The sequence below is a fragment of the Schistocerca piceifrons genome, chromosome 1, assembly GCF_021461385.2.
Source record: "Schistocerca piceifrons isolate TAMUIC-IGC-003096 chromosome 1, iqSchPice1.1, whole genome shotgun sequence".
NCBI classification, from domain to species: Eukaryota; Metazoa; Arthropoda; class Insecta; order Orthoptera; family Acrididae; genus Schistocerca; species Schistocerca piceifrons.
This window is the reverse complement of record NC_060138.1, coordinates 776,083,972-776,098,582: the sequence shown is the minus strand read 5'-3', so window position 1 is coordinate 776,098,582 and position 14,611 is coordinate 776,083,972. Positions and strand designations below refer to the sequence as shown.

The 14,611-nt window shown below is 45.4% G+C and overlaps 1 protein-coding gene and 1 non-coding gene across 5 annotated transcripts in view; one reads left to right on the top strand and one right to left on the bottom strand.

Annotated features, from left to right (window-relative positions):
* LOC124712604 overlaps positions 1-14,611 on the top strand; it is a 498,348-nt gene that overhangs the window by 353,876 nt on the left and 129,861 nt on the right. The window lies entirely within an intron of this gene.
* Trnas-cga lies at positions 5,504-5,578 on the bottom strand. Its single transcript has one exon. It is a non-coding gene; the product is annotated as a tRNA-Ser (tRNA).

Genomic DNA, 14,611 nt, shown 5'->3' with positions numbered 1-14,611 from the left:
CTCATTCTGTTTAACATGTGGTAAGCTACACGTCTTCACCGAACAGATTCCGAGATTCTAGCAGGATACTTTAGTATTACGACCCCCAACACCCCGCAACAGTTGTGTATAGCCGGAGATAGCAGCGCTTTTAAGACACTGCAGTTGTTTACAATAATTAGCTGGCTGCGCTCGGCTGGGCATATGTAAACACCTGTTCTGCACTGCTGCGCCGCAACAGCCGATTCATGGCTGGCGCAATCAAGTTATCGTAACTCGGCGCAGCTCTTGTCTTCTGTTCGCGCCGCTTTTTACATTCTACCTCGCTCCTCCTCTACTGCTGACTCTCGCTCGTGCGCAAACACGAGCGCACGAGCACGTTTTATCGTTTCTCCGCGGAGTACCCATGAAATGCCTCCAGCATAATAAATGTGAAGAAGAGTGTAAGCACTAAGTGCTGTTAAGACGTTAATGCTACTAAAGTTCTCGCGACGCGCGGCGACTGCGGCCTGTGGTTTTAACTGTAGTTAGCTTAAGAGACAGACCGCATGCTCGTTTCCTGTCCACTGGGGCGTCTATCATCCACAAATGCCAGTCGTAGGTTCACTGGGCGCTCTCGTCCTGGGGAAGTGAGCAGTCCCCACAATAAATGACAGCTTGGTCAGCGCCATGGATAAAAGAATATGCATTTGGAATTTTTCGTCAGAACATAAAAAGCCCGTTGAAGGTCGTAGCACTATGTTGTTGTTATTGTTGTTGTTACGGTCTACAGCTCGTGGACTGGTTTGGTGCAGTTCTTCAGGGAAGTCTGTCCTGTGCAAGTCTCTTCATCTGCACATAACTACAGCAACCTACATTGATTTGAACCTGGTTACAGACGTTAAAGTAACCTCTGGCGTGCCACAGGGGAGTGTTATGTGACCATTGCTTTTCACAATATATATAAATGACCTGGTAGGTAGTGTCGGAAGTTGCATGCGGCTTTTCACGGACGATGCTGTAGTATACAGAGAAGTTGCAGCATTAGAAAATTGCAGCGAAATGGAGGAAGATCTGCAGCGGATAGGCACTTGGTGCAGGGAGTGGCAACTGACCCTTAACATAGCCAAATGTGATGTATTGCGAATACATAGAAAGAAAGATCCTTTACTGTATGATTATATGATAGCGGAACAAACACTGGTAGCAGTTACTTCTGTAAAATATCTGGGGGTATGCGTACGGAACGATTTGTAGTGGAATGATCATATAAAATTAGTTGTTGGTAAGGCGGGTGCCAGGTTGAGATTCGTTAGGAGAGTCTTTAGAAAAGGTAGTCCATCAGCAAAGGAGGTGGCTTACAAAACACTCGTTCGACCTATACTTGAGTATTGCTCATCAGTGTGGGATCCGTACCAGGTCGGGTTGACAGAGGAGATAGAGAAAATCCAAAGAGGAGCGGCGCGTTTCGTCACAGAGTTATTTGGTAAGCGGGATAGCGTTACGGAGATGTTTAGCAAACTCAAGTGGCAGACTCTGCAAGAGAGACGCTCTGCATCGCGGTGTAGCTTGCTGTCCGGGTTTCGAGAGGGTGCGTTTCTGGATGAGGTATCGAATATATTGCTTCCCCCTACTTATACCTCCTGAGGAGATCACGAATGTAAAGTTGGAGAGATTCGAGCGCGCACGGAGGCAGTCGTTCTTCCCGCGAACCATACGCGACTGGGACAGGAAAGGGATGTAATGACAGTGGCACGTAAAGTGTCCTCCGCCACACACCGTTGGGTGGCTTGCGGAGTATAAATGTAGATGTAAATGTAGATGTACCGTATTCCAACCTTGGTCTCCCTCCACCTATCGATCGATCCCTTTTTTTTTTTAGTCAAGTTGTGCCTACATTCGTTTTCTTCCCGATTCTATTTAGTATCTCTTCATTAGTTATCCGATCTACCCATCTCATCTTCAGGATTCTTCTGTTGGATCACATTTCAAAAGCTTTTATAAGAGGGCGAGCAAAAAGTTCCCGTTCGATGGCCGTACAGTCCAGAATTGGTATGCCAATCAGACAAAATCACCGTGAGCATTGAGGCAGTCGTCCCACCGACGGATCAGCTTGAAGATATTCGTTTGGTGGAACACCATATCCTCCTGCGTGAAGAAGCCCGTAACTGCCGGCTGCACGTCCTCGCCCGACAGGATTGTTGATCCGTCAAGGCGTTTTTTAAGAGTCCGAAGGCGTGATAATCGCATGGGAGAGATCAGGAGTAGAGGGCGGGTGCTCGAGTGTCTTCCACTTGACTTGGCGTCACTTCTGCCTTACATCTGAAATACGGAGACTGCGTTATCATGAAGCAGCAGCACGGAATTGGCCGTGCCATTGCACAACGATGATTTTCGACAGACATGCTCCCGCATTCTGCTTTCTTCGGTGCATGTCTACCGTTGTTCGTTCTTCGGTAGGCAAGAATAACAGCACGTTGGTCCTGTTTGGACGCGTTTCGTAATAACGTCTCTATTGTTCACGTTCCCGCACGTCGGAAACACATAAATGGCACACTAATTCCTTGCCTATATGTATTTTCTTATATGAACGCATCGAACTCGCGCTGCGCTGCACATACCGTGCAGCAACGGCCCCATGCCGAAATTTTTGATCGCCCCCTATACTCTGAGGCGCTAAAGAAACTGGATAGGCATGCGTATTCAAATACAGAGATATTTAATCGCCTATATAAGACAACAAGTGCCTGTCGCAGTTGTTAGATAGTTTACTGCTGCTATAATGACAGTTTATCAAGATTTAGCTGAGTTTAAACGTGGTGTTACAGTCGGCGCACGAGTGATGTGACACAGCATCTCCGAGGTAGCGATGAAGTGGGTATTTTCCCGTACGATCATTTCACGAGTGTACCGTTAATATCAGGAAACCGGGAAACCATCAAATCTCCGACATCGCTGCGGCCGGAAAAATATCCTGCGAGAACGGGACCAATGACGACTGAAGAGAAATGCTCAACGTGACAGAAGTGCAACCCCTCCGTAAATTGCTGCAGATTTCAATGCCGGGCCATCAACAAGTGTCAGCGTGCGAACTTTTCAACGAAACATTATCGATATGGGCTTTCGGAGCCAAAGGCCGCTCGTGTACCCTTGACTACTGCACGACTCAAAGCTGTACGCCTCGCCTGGGCCCGTCAATACCGACACTGGGCTGTTGATGACTGCAAAATGTTGCCTATTCGCACGAGTCTCGTTTCAAATTGTATCGAACGGATGGACGAGTACCGGTATGGAGACAACCTGATGAATCCATGGACCCTGCATTTCAGCAGGGGACTGTTCAAGCTGGTGGAGGCCCTGTATTGGTGTGGGGCTCGTGCAGTTGGAGTGATATGGGATCCCTGATACGTCTAGATACGACTCTGACAGGTGACACGTACGTAAACGTCCTGTCTGATCACCCATATTCGTGTCCATTGTGCATTCCGACGGACTCGGACAGTTCCAGCAGGACAAAGCGATACACCACGCGTCCAGAATTGCTACAGAGTGTCTCCAGGAGTGATGTTCTGAGTTTAAACACTTCCGCTGCCCAAAAAACTCCCCAGACATGAACATCTGGGATGGCTTGCAAAGTGCTGTTGAGAAGATATCTCCACCCTCCCGTACTCTTAGGGATTTATGGACAGCCTTGCAGGATTCATTGTGTCAATTCCCTCCAGAACTGCTTGAGTCATTAGTCGAGTCCATGCCACGTTGTGTTGCGGCACTTCTGCGTGATCGCAGGGCCTTTCACGTTATTAGGCAGGTGTACCAGTTTCTTTGGCTCTTCAGTGTACAATACGAGGTCATACCTTCAGAATTAAAAACAAAGCGTGAAATTAACCAGCGTTGTCACCTGAATAGAACTAAATTCAAATTAGGGAAGTATTAAGTATAGTGAAGAACACAAATGATTTGCTAAAGACTTAGGACAACTACCCAAAAACTATGATAGCTGCTGATGACTGATAAAAAGTCTAAACACGTCCATACTAGACACAGATAGAAGAACTCTGGAACGGACTTATATCTGATTTGTACCAAAGAGCTTACATCGTGAATGAGATTTTCACTCTGCAGCGCAGTGTGCGCTGATATGAAACTTTCTCGCAGGTCATAACTGTGTGCCAGACCGAGACCCGAACTCGGGACCTTTGCCTTTCGCGGGCAACTGCTCTACCAAGTGAGCTACCCAAGCTCACGACCCCTCTCCGCAATATCCTTTCTTCTAGTAGTGCCGGTTCTGCGAGGTTTCGCAGAAGAGCTTCTGTGAAGTTTGGAAGGTAGGAGACGAGGTACTGGCAGAATTGAAGCTGTAAGGAGGGCTTGTGAATCGTGCCTAGGTAGCTCATATGGTAGAGCACTTGGCCGCGAAAGGCAAAGGTCCCGAGTTCGAGTCTCGATCCGGCACACAGTTTTAATCTGCCAGTAAGCTTCAGCTTACCTCTTAATTTTACAAACTAATAACAATGACGTGCATTTCCAACTATTAAAAATGACTTGCAAGTACGATAAGCAGAGACCAAAGGGCGCACACTAAATGCAACTCTGTGTATAAAATTCCTAGTGTCCAGATAGTTAGTAGACACTAGTACATTAACTAGCCAACCAAGAAGCTTAGTTTTGTCTGCTTTGCACTTATAAATCTTTCTCATGGTGCTGACATGCAGACGGGATTATCTATTCAGTTCCCAGGGATTATCTTCAGTTCCCAGCCAAGGTTTAGTTTGCAATAACAATGAATGCGGATCAAGAAAGAGGAAAAGAGGTGATGGACAATAAAGGAAGGGGTAGGAGATAGACAGAGAGAGGAGGAATGGGGAATGAACAGAGAGAGGGCGAGGAGCGGATGGACAGAAAGAGGAGGAGAAGGGGATTAGGACGTATATTCAGTTCCTATACACATTCACCAATAGTGAAGCATTGCCGGGTTCGCTAGTATTGTAACAAGTTCGGTAACCGAGGGTTTTAAAAGCCGCTTGAGGGACCTTGAGGTTTCTTCACTCAACTTCCAAATCGTTTACTACCGAGTGAAATACGTGATTAATGATAAGAACACATTTTGTATGAAATGTGATACTTGCAAGCCCAATACTTACAAGATCAAAATAATTTTCATATAGACTTTGCGGCTTGATCATGACGTTTTCTATTCTGATGAAAACTTATTAGCAGGATGTGATTCCGGCAAAATCAAGGCAGAAAGTCAAAATCCGCAGATATTCAGAAGTAAAGGAACAGAATACCTAATTAGCCATTCACTCTAAAATTTATTACAATAGCAGTACTTCGCGATGTATATTGTAGTTAACTGTAATACCCATATGAAACATGTTTTAAGTTTCCAGTATACGAGTATAGATTTCTGATACTATTCTCCGAAATCGGTAAAGATATAGAAAAAGCAATGTGGCAAGACAAAAGCAGTCGCTTACTAGAATGAGATTTTCACTCTGCAGCGAAGTGTGCGCTGATATGAAACTTCCTGGCAGATTAAAACTGTGTGCCGGGCCGAGACTCGAACTCGGGACCTTTGCCTTTCGCGGGCAAGTGCTCTACCAACTGAGCTACCCAAGCACGACTCACGCCTCGTCCTCACAGATTTACTTCTGCCAGTACCTCGTCTCCTACCTTCCAAACTTTACAGAAGCTCTCCTGCGAAACTTGCTGAACTAGGACTCTTGAAAGAAAGGATACTGCGGAGACATGGCTTAGCCACAGCCTGGGGGATATTTCCAGAATGAAATTTTCACTCTGCAGCGGAGTGTGCACTGATATGAAACTTTCTGACAGATTAAAACTGTGTAACAGGCCGTGTTTTGAGGCGCCTCCAGACAGCAACAGTCTAACAATGTAAGATTAAGTCTTCAAAATACAATGTAAAGAATTTTGTATTTCTTATAACATATACATAAAGTGGTAAACTGTTAACGTTATAGAGATAATTTCATCGTACATAGAGATTAAAAATATGAAAATCGTATTGTGTGACTTACAATGATATATCTTCAATGATCACCGAATGTGTGTTAAGCAGCTCGAGGTCTATGTTATGGTCAAATGTATTAAGGCTGTTATCTGAGTCATGATCATCGTTACGATAAGTATAACATATTGACGCATTATATAAAACTTTTCGTACAAAACGCGCTGGTGAGCCCTATTTTAATCTATTGCGGCATCTTGCAGCGTAATATCACGTATAATTGTGTAACAGATAAAAATATATAAAAAATACCAATGTGGTACATAAAAACATTACAAAGCTTGCCTGCAATGGTTGTTCCTCCATGTTGCTGTATAACTTCACTCGTTTCTACGTTCCTGAAGCCTCTTACTCATGATGGAATTGACGGAACTCGGCTTATGACTGATGAACGATGAGAACGAGCACATGCAAAGTACCTCACAGTAGCTTACTATCATATTTCCAGTATAAATTGTTTGAAGTTGCTAACATGTACCTTTGAAAAAAACTCACGTGATGCATTAGTATTATTTCACAAATTCAAAAAACCTCAATAACAAGCAATACGCCTTCCATTCAATAGAAAACGTCATGAAAGTAGAATTACGAGGGTGTGCTTAAAAGTAATGCCTTCGACTTTTTTACGCGGAATCTCTTAAAGATTTTTAAATGAAACAGACTTTACTAACATTCTGTATCTTTATTCTTCATGTCTGCATACTTATTTCTCAATATAGTCACCTTGGTGACGAACATATTTCTCCCAAAGAGAGACCAGTTTGTAGATACGTCACTGTAGAATGTTTGACTCTGTCAACAGAGTCACAAGTTCGGCTTTACTTGCACCGCTTCATCATTATTAAAGTGAAGTCATCGAGATGTTCTTTAAGTTTTGGAAACAGGTATAAATCGGATGGAGCCACATCGGGGTTGTATGGAGAATGATCAGTGACAATGAACCCAAGGCTACGGATTGTTGCAGATGTCGCGGGGCTCGTGTATGTTCTGGCATTGTCGTAGTGAAGTGTCCTAGTGAAGGAGAGGATGTTCCATATGTGGGCGAACTCTTCGAATCCGTGCTTTCAGTTTCCTGAGTTGTTTATCACGCACCGACATAGTTACGTTACTACAATTTGAAGTCCGCTAGCAGCAGAGGTTTGCAACTTACATTAGTAAAGTGGGAAGGCGGCCGAGTAATATGCTCGACATGTAATACCTCGACTGATTTTCAGAACAGAGCATTCGGAGATACTGTATTACTATTTAGCACGCCCTCGTAATTTTTGACCGCTAAATTCTATTCTGGGATAATCTTTTGTCACTATTATAACAGGCGTCCCATTTCACCATTACATGATAGTCTCTGTGATATCCGTAACACTCGAGGCTACATGGAAAATATGTAGGATATTAACACCAGATTTCAAACGCAGCCACTCGTTTGCTTGATTGAGACCACTAAATAAGTCGGGTGAGCATCGAACAGATAATGCGATCTCGTTAGAGAGTACGGCTGACATACAGGGGTTGGACTAAAATACGGAAACATGGCGAGAAAAGCGTGTTTGAACGTAAATGCATAGCCTGTTGGTTGTTCTGTTGTGGTTGGCTACGAACACCACCTGTGCAGTGTCCTCAGTACGTTGTAAATGTCAGTCGTGGTCAGAACACTGTTCTGTGTACTTGCGAGTTCCACGTTTATGATGCTTGAGTTAATGCTATGGACCCTCATGAAAGCCCTTTTAATTGAACAATTAAATTTAATTGATGTTGGTGGCTTATGCTTTGTAAGAACTGTTAGCGTATATGATTTAAGTTCCATTAATGTGATATAGCATTCATAACGGCTCATTACAGTACTTATTAACTTCTATGGCTTAAGACTGAGTGTGTTTTTTTGCGTTAGTAGCAGGTTAGTTACTCCCTTTAGTAGTTACGCATTAAGATACCACTTACATCTGGTTTCGATCAAGGAGTACATTTACCGATCTGTATTTTGATTTCAATGAATTCCTTCATCTTGACGAAGGTACTAAGATAAAGATTTCATAACCTCTCTGCTATATTTGTTTCTGTATGAAATTTAGCCCAACTTTACCTCCCACTATGTATTCACAAACTGTTATCCAACTTACACTCATATGCTAACCTTTGACTAAGCTGAACCTAATTTGAACTGAACTCTAACTAATCTGAATGCAGCTTGTCTTTGAATTAAACGCACAACGGAAGTAAAAACAATTGTTTGGCCCTAATCAAAATTTCCAAGTACCTCGAGTCTTGACAACATTGTTGCAGATATCTAGAAAGCACAACAGGAAACAGCAAGCAGGCAGCGGCTAAGCTACATTTCTGTTTCTAAATACACATTCAAACTGTTGCATGAGGTAATGCGTAATGATAAACAATGTGGTGGGAAGAATAACTATTCCTATGAAATGATATTCCAAGACAACGATTTTAGAATGAAATATATACACTCCTGGAAATTGAAATAAGAACACCGTGAATTCATTGTCCCAGGAAGGGGAAACTTTATTGACACATTCCTGGGGTCAGATACATCAAATGATCACACTGACAGAACCACAGGCACATAGACACAGGCAACAGAGCATGCACAATGTCGGCACTAGTACAGTGTATATCCACCTTTCGCAGCAATGCAGGCTGCTATTCTCCCATGGAGACGATCGTAGAGATGCTGGATGTAATCCTGTGGAACGGCTTGCCATGCCATTTCCACCTGGCGCCTCAGTTGGACCAGCGTTCGTGCTGGACGTGCAGACCGCGTGAGACGACGCTTCATCCAGTCCCAAACATGCTCAATGGGGGACAGATCCGGAGATCTTGCTGGCCAGGGTAGTTGACTTACACCTTCTAGAGCACGTTGGGTGGCACGGGATACATGCGGACGTGCATTGTCCTGTTGGAACAGCAAGTTCCCTTGCCGGTCTAGGAATGGTAGAACGATGGGTTCGATGACGGTTTGGATGTACCGTGCACTATTCAGTGTCCCCTCGACGATCACCAGTGGTGTACGGCCAGTGTAGGAGATCGCTCCCCACACCATGATGCCGGGTGTTGGCCCTGTGTGCCTCGGTCGTATGCAGTCCTGATTCTTGCGCTCACATGCATGGCGCCAAACACGCATACGACCATCATTGGCACCAAGGCAGAAGCGACTCTCGTCGCTGAAGACGACACGTCTCCATTCGTCCCTCCATTCACGCCTGTCGCGACACCACTGGAGGCGGGCTGCACGATGTTGGGGCGTGAGCGGAAGACGGCCTAACGGTGTGCGGGACCGTAGCCCAGCTTCATGGAGACGGTTGCGAACGGTCCTCGCCGATACCCCAGGAGCAACAGTGTCCCTAATTTGCTGGGAAGTGGCGGTGCGGTCCCCTACGGCACTGCGTAGGATCCTACGGTCTTGGCGTGCATCCGTGCGTCGCTGCGGTCCGGTCCCAGGTCGACGGGCACGTGCACCTTCCGCCGACCACTGGCGACAACATCGATGTACTGTGGAGACTTCACGCCCCACGTGTTGAGCAATTCGGCGGTACGTCCACCCGGCCTCCCGCATGCCCACTATACGCCCTCGCTCAAAGTCCGTCAACTGCACATACGGTTCACGTCCACGCTGTCGCGGCATGCTACCAGTGTTAAAGACTGCGATGGAACTCCGTATGCCACGGCAAACTGGCTGACACTGACGGCGGCGGTGCACAAATGCTGCGCAGCTAGCGCCATTCGACGGCCAACACCGCGGTTCCTTGTGTGTCCGCTGTGCCGTGCGTGTGATCATTGCTTGTACAGCCCTCTCGCAGTGTCCGGAGCAAGTATGGTGGGTCTGACACACCGGTGTCAATGTGTTCTTTTTTCCATTTCCAGGAGTGTGTTTAAAAAGACAGAGTAAAGCTTCGCGTGATCTTCACACGTAACATTGGTCTGAACAATACTATGCTTAACAAAGTGAACAATTATTTAAAGAGGGTACAATGTTAACAGAGAATTTCTATAAAAAACCAAACAGCTTAATCATTTAATATGTTAATACATGACTCAGGGAAGCGGGGTGATCTTTCTTTCAGGGCTGAGCAAGTTAACTAGCTGGCAATAATCACTCCGACAAATTAGGTGTGCAGTGGTGCAGTCTTACCTCACTCTTCTTCTCTTCAAGAACAATCACATTCTTCAAAATTAATATTCCTTTCACCTCTCATTATATACATTATACGCGTAATCATCCTTGCTGTCATGTCTTTGTCTGACAGACACAATCGTAAGTCCACACAGCACTACTAAATACTTCCATCAGCTACCGCACTTCGTCTAAGAATGTGTAAGACTGCGCAGAAGCGAAGACTGTGCCACGACAAGACCAAAGATACCAAAGATTGTTTAACAGTAACGTAACTTGTTCTCTCTCTGACGTGCACATCGATGACGTAACATACACTACTGTCCATTAAAATTGCAATACCAAGAAGAAAATCAGATGGACAAATATATTATACTAGAACTGATACGTGGTTACATTTTCACGCAGTTTGGATGCATAGATCCTGAGAAATCAGTACCCAGAACAACCACCTCTGGCCGTAATAACGGCCTTGATACGCCTGGGCATTGAGTCAGAGCCTGGATGGCGTGTACAGGTACAGCTGCCCATGCAGCTTCAACATGATACCACAGTTCATCAAGAGTAGTGACTGGCGTATTGTGACGAGCCAGTTGCTCGGCCACCAGACGTTTTCAATTGGTGAGAGATCTGGGGAATGTGCTGGCCAGAGCAGCAGTCGAACATTTTCTGTATCTAGCAAGGTCCGTACAGGACCTGCAACATGCGGTCGTGCATTATCCTGCTGAAATGTAGGGTTTCGCAGGAGTCGAATGAATGATAGAGCCACGGATCGTAACACATCTGGAATGTAACGTCCACTGTTCAAAGTGCCGTCAATGCGAACAAGAGGTGACAGAGACGTGTAACCAATGGCACCCCATACCATCACGCCGGGTGATACGCCAGTATGGCGATGACGAATACATGCTTCCAGTGTGCGTTCACAGCGATGTCGCCAAACACGGATGTGACCATCATGATGCTGTAAACAGAACCTGGATTCATCCGAAAATATGACGTTTTGCCATTCGTGCACCCAGGTTCGTCGTTGAGTACACCATCGCAGACGCTGCTGTCTGTGATGCAGCGTCAAGGGTAACTGCAGCCACGGTTTCCGAGCTGATAGTCCATACTGCTGCAAACGTCGTCGAACTGTTCGTGCAGATGGTTGTTGTCTTGCAAACGTTCCCATCTGTTGACTCAGGGATCGCGACGTGGCTGCACCATCAGTTACAGCCATGCGGATAAGATGCCTGTCATTTCGACTGCTAGTGATACGAGGCCGTTGGGATCCAGCACGGCGTTCCGTATTACCCTCCTGAACCCACCGATTCCATATTCTGCTAACAGTCATTGGATCTCGGCCAACGCGAGCAGCAATGTCGCAATACGATAAACCGCAATCGCGATAGGCTACAATCCGATCTTTATCAAAGTCCGAAACGTGATGCTACGCATTTCTCCTCCTTACACGAGGCATCACAACAACGTTTCACCAGGCAACGCTAGTCAGCTGCTGTTTGTGTACTAGAAATCGGTTGGAAACTTTCCTCACGTCAGCGCGTTGTAGGTGTCGCCACCTTGTGTGAATGCTCTGAAAAGCTAATCATTTGCATATCACAGCATCTTCTTCGTGTCGGTTAAATTTCGCCTCTATAGCACGTGAACTTCGTGGTGTAGCAATTTTAATGGCCAGTAGTGTACAATACAAAATGGCATGACCACCTTACACTATAATTTGTACTGTTTAAGCCGAGCATGCTTCTGCGCTGTGTGTTGTTAGAGATACCCATTCCTATAAGTGTCGTATAGAATAGGAACGGCATTTTTTATGATGTGAGAGAGATGTTCATGCCATGGCTGTGATAGATTACTTCATAACAAGCCGAATGGGTGTAGTGCTTTCATGTTCATGCAGTCATATTTTGTAATTAATAATAATTATTGCACTTTCGTCTATTCTGCTTTGTGGAGATCTGATGATGCCTTTACATCTACTAGAATAAAGACAATTTTAAGGTGTAACCTGTCAGTTATTAATAACAGTAGAATCACCTTCGTCTTGTGAGACCAAAATGTTATTTAATAAAAGTAAATTCGTATGTGTGACATAAGCTCATCGGACAAAAAATTAGTAGCCCTTAGAAAAATCATTACGAGCATCATTTAACAGCGTGTGCTTCCGCCCCTGGACTTGATTATCATCTGAATTCGGTTAGGAAGTGATTCCACAAGGTTCTGCAGGTACGTCGTGTCCAGCTTAAGCCATTCGCTGAGGATTTGATAGCGCAATTCCACCAAATTATGCGGATGCTGATGTCTGCGTTTTACACATTGTTGCAACACGTCCTACAGATTTTCTACGCGATTCACGTCAGTTGATACTGCACGCTGATCGAGATGTAATTGCTTGGGGAGTGTTCAGAAAACCGTTCACATTTTCTTGCAGTCTGATGAACTTTGCTGCTTTCGTCTTTATATACCTGTGTGAGCAATGGCTTCTTTCAAGGTAACCGACTCCAAATGTTCTTTGTGTGCAGTTTCCGTTTCAATGTTCTCTCGCTAACAGGCAGCAGTTCTTTCGGGTTTGCAAGTGACCTTGATTCATAAGCCGTGATACGCTTGGGGAATACCAACAAATCCAGCAACTTCACACTCTGTAAGGCCATGGGCACGGCCTAGCACTATTTTCTTTTTTTGCCATTCTGTGACGTTTATGTACAATGTCCGTCTGAAACACGAATGTCTTACCGATAGTGTCTGATGCTCACGTAGAGGAAGTGCGCGCACGGTTGACGACGTGACTTGACCGCTGCGCCATCTGTAAACGCTTAAAAATCCATCTGCTCGTGCACACTGGGATGACAAATTTTTTGTCCGGAGAGCTTATTTCTCTTTTTTAGGAGAGCTTTTCTTACTATTGCCTGTACGTATACTACATTCTTTATCTCTGCCATCGTCTGTTATTTTACTCCGAAAAAAGCAAAACTCCGAAAATAGCAAAAAACGGCGTAGCTCCAGTATGTCATTTCCTCGTGTACCGGGTGAGGTGGACCAGTGGTAAGACAATAGATTCGTATTCGGTAGGACCACGGCTCAAATATGGCGTATGGCCATACAGATGTTGATTTTTTCATCATTTCCCTAAATCGCTAAAGGCGAATGTCGGGATGGCTCCTTTCAGAGATTGTGCCCCATCATCAATGACCTTATCGGCGATGGGACATTAAAGTCAGATCTTGCTCCCCTCACTTCATTTTCTAATCCTATTCCCTCAGCATCAACACACGTAATTAGTTGCACTCTGTTACCCATGCTTTATTATACACTGAAGCGCCAAAGAAACTGGTATAGGCACGCGTCTTCAAATACAGGTGTATGTAAACAGGCAGAATATGCTCTGCGGGCGGCAACGCCTATATAAGACAACTCGTGTCTGGCACAGTTGTTACATCGGTTACTGCTACCACAATGGCAGGTTATTAAGATTTAAGTGAGTTTGAACGTGATGTTATAGTCGGCGCACTAGCGATGGGACACAGGTAGCGATGAAGTGGGGATTTTCCCGTACGACCAGTTCACGTTACCGTGAATATCAGAAATCCGGTAAAACATCAAATCTCCGACATCACTGTGGCCGGAAAAAATCCTGCAAGAATGGGGCCAACGACGACTGAAGAGAATCGTTCAACGTGACAGAAGAGCAACTCTTTCGCAAGTTGCTGTAGATTTCAGTGGTGGGCCAACAGCAAGTGTAAGCGTGCGAACAATCCAACGAAACATCGTCGATATGGGCTTTCGGAGCCGAAGGCCCACTCGTGTACTCTTGATGACTGCACGATACAAAGCTTTACGCCTCGCCTGGGCCCGTCAACACCGACACTGGACTGTTGATGACTGGAAACATGTAGCCTGGTCGGACGAGTCTCGTTTAAAATTGTATCGAGTGTACGGGTATGGAGACAACCTCATCAATCCATGGGCCCTGCATGTCATCAGGTGACTGTTGAAGCTAGTGGAGGCTCAGTAATAGTGCAGTTGGAGTGATATGGGACCCCTGATACGTCTAGATACGACTCTGACGGGTGACATGTACGTAAGCATCCTGTCTGATCACTTGCATCCATTCATGTCCATTGTGCATTCCGACGGACCTGGGCAATTCCAGCAGGACACTACGGCACACCACACGTCCAGAATTGCTACAGAGTGGCTCCAGGAACACTCTTCTGATTTTAAACACTTTCGCTGGCCTCCAAACTCCCTAGACATAAACTTTATTAAACTTATCTGGGATGCCTCGCAACGTGCTGTTCAGAAGAGATATCCATCTCCTCGTACTCTTACTGAATTATGGACAGCTCTGCAGGCTTCATGGTGTCAATTCTCTCCACACTACTTCAGACCCTAATCGAGTCCATATCACGTCGTGTTTCGGCACTTCTGGGTGCTCGCGGGAACCTTACACGATATTAGGCAGGTCCACCAGTTTCTTTGACTCTTCAGTGTATTTATTT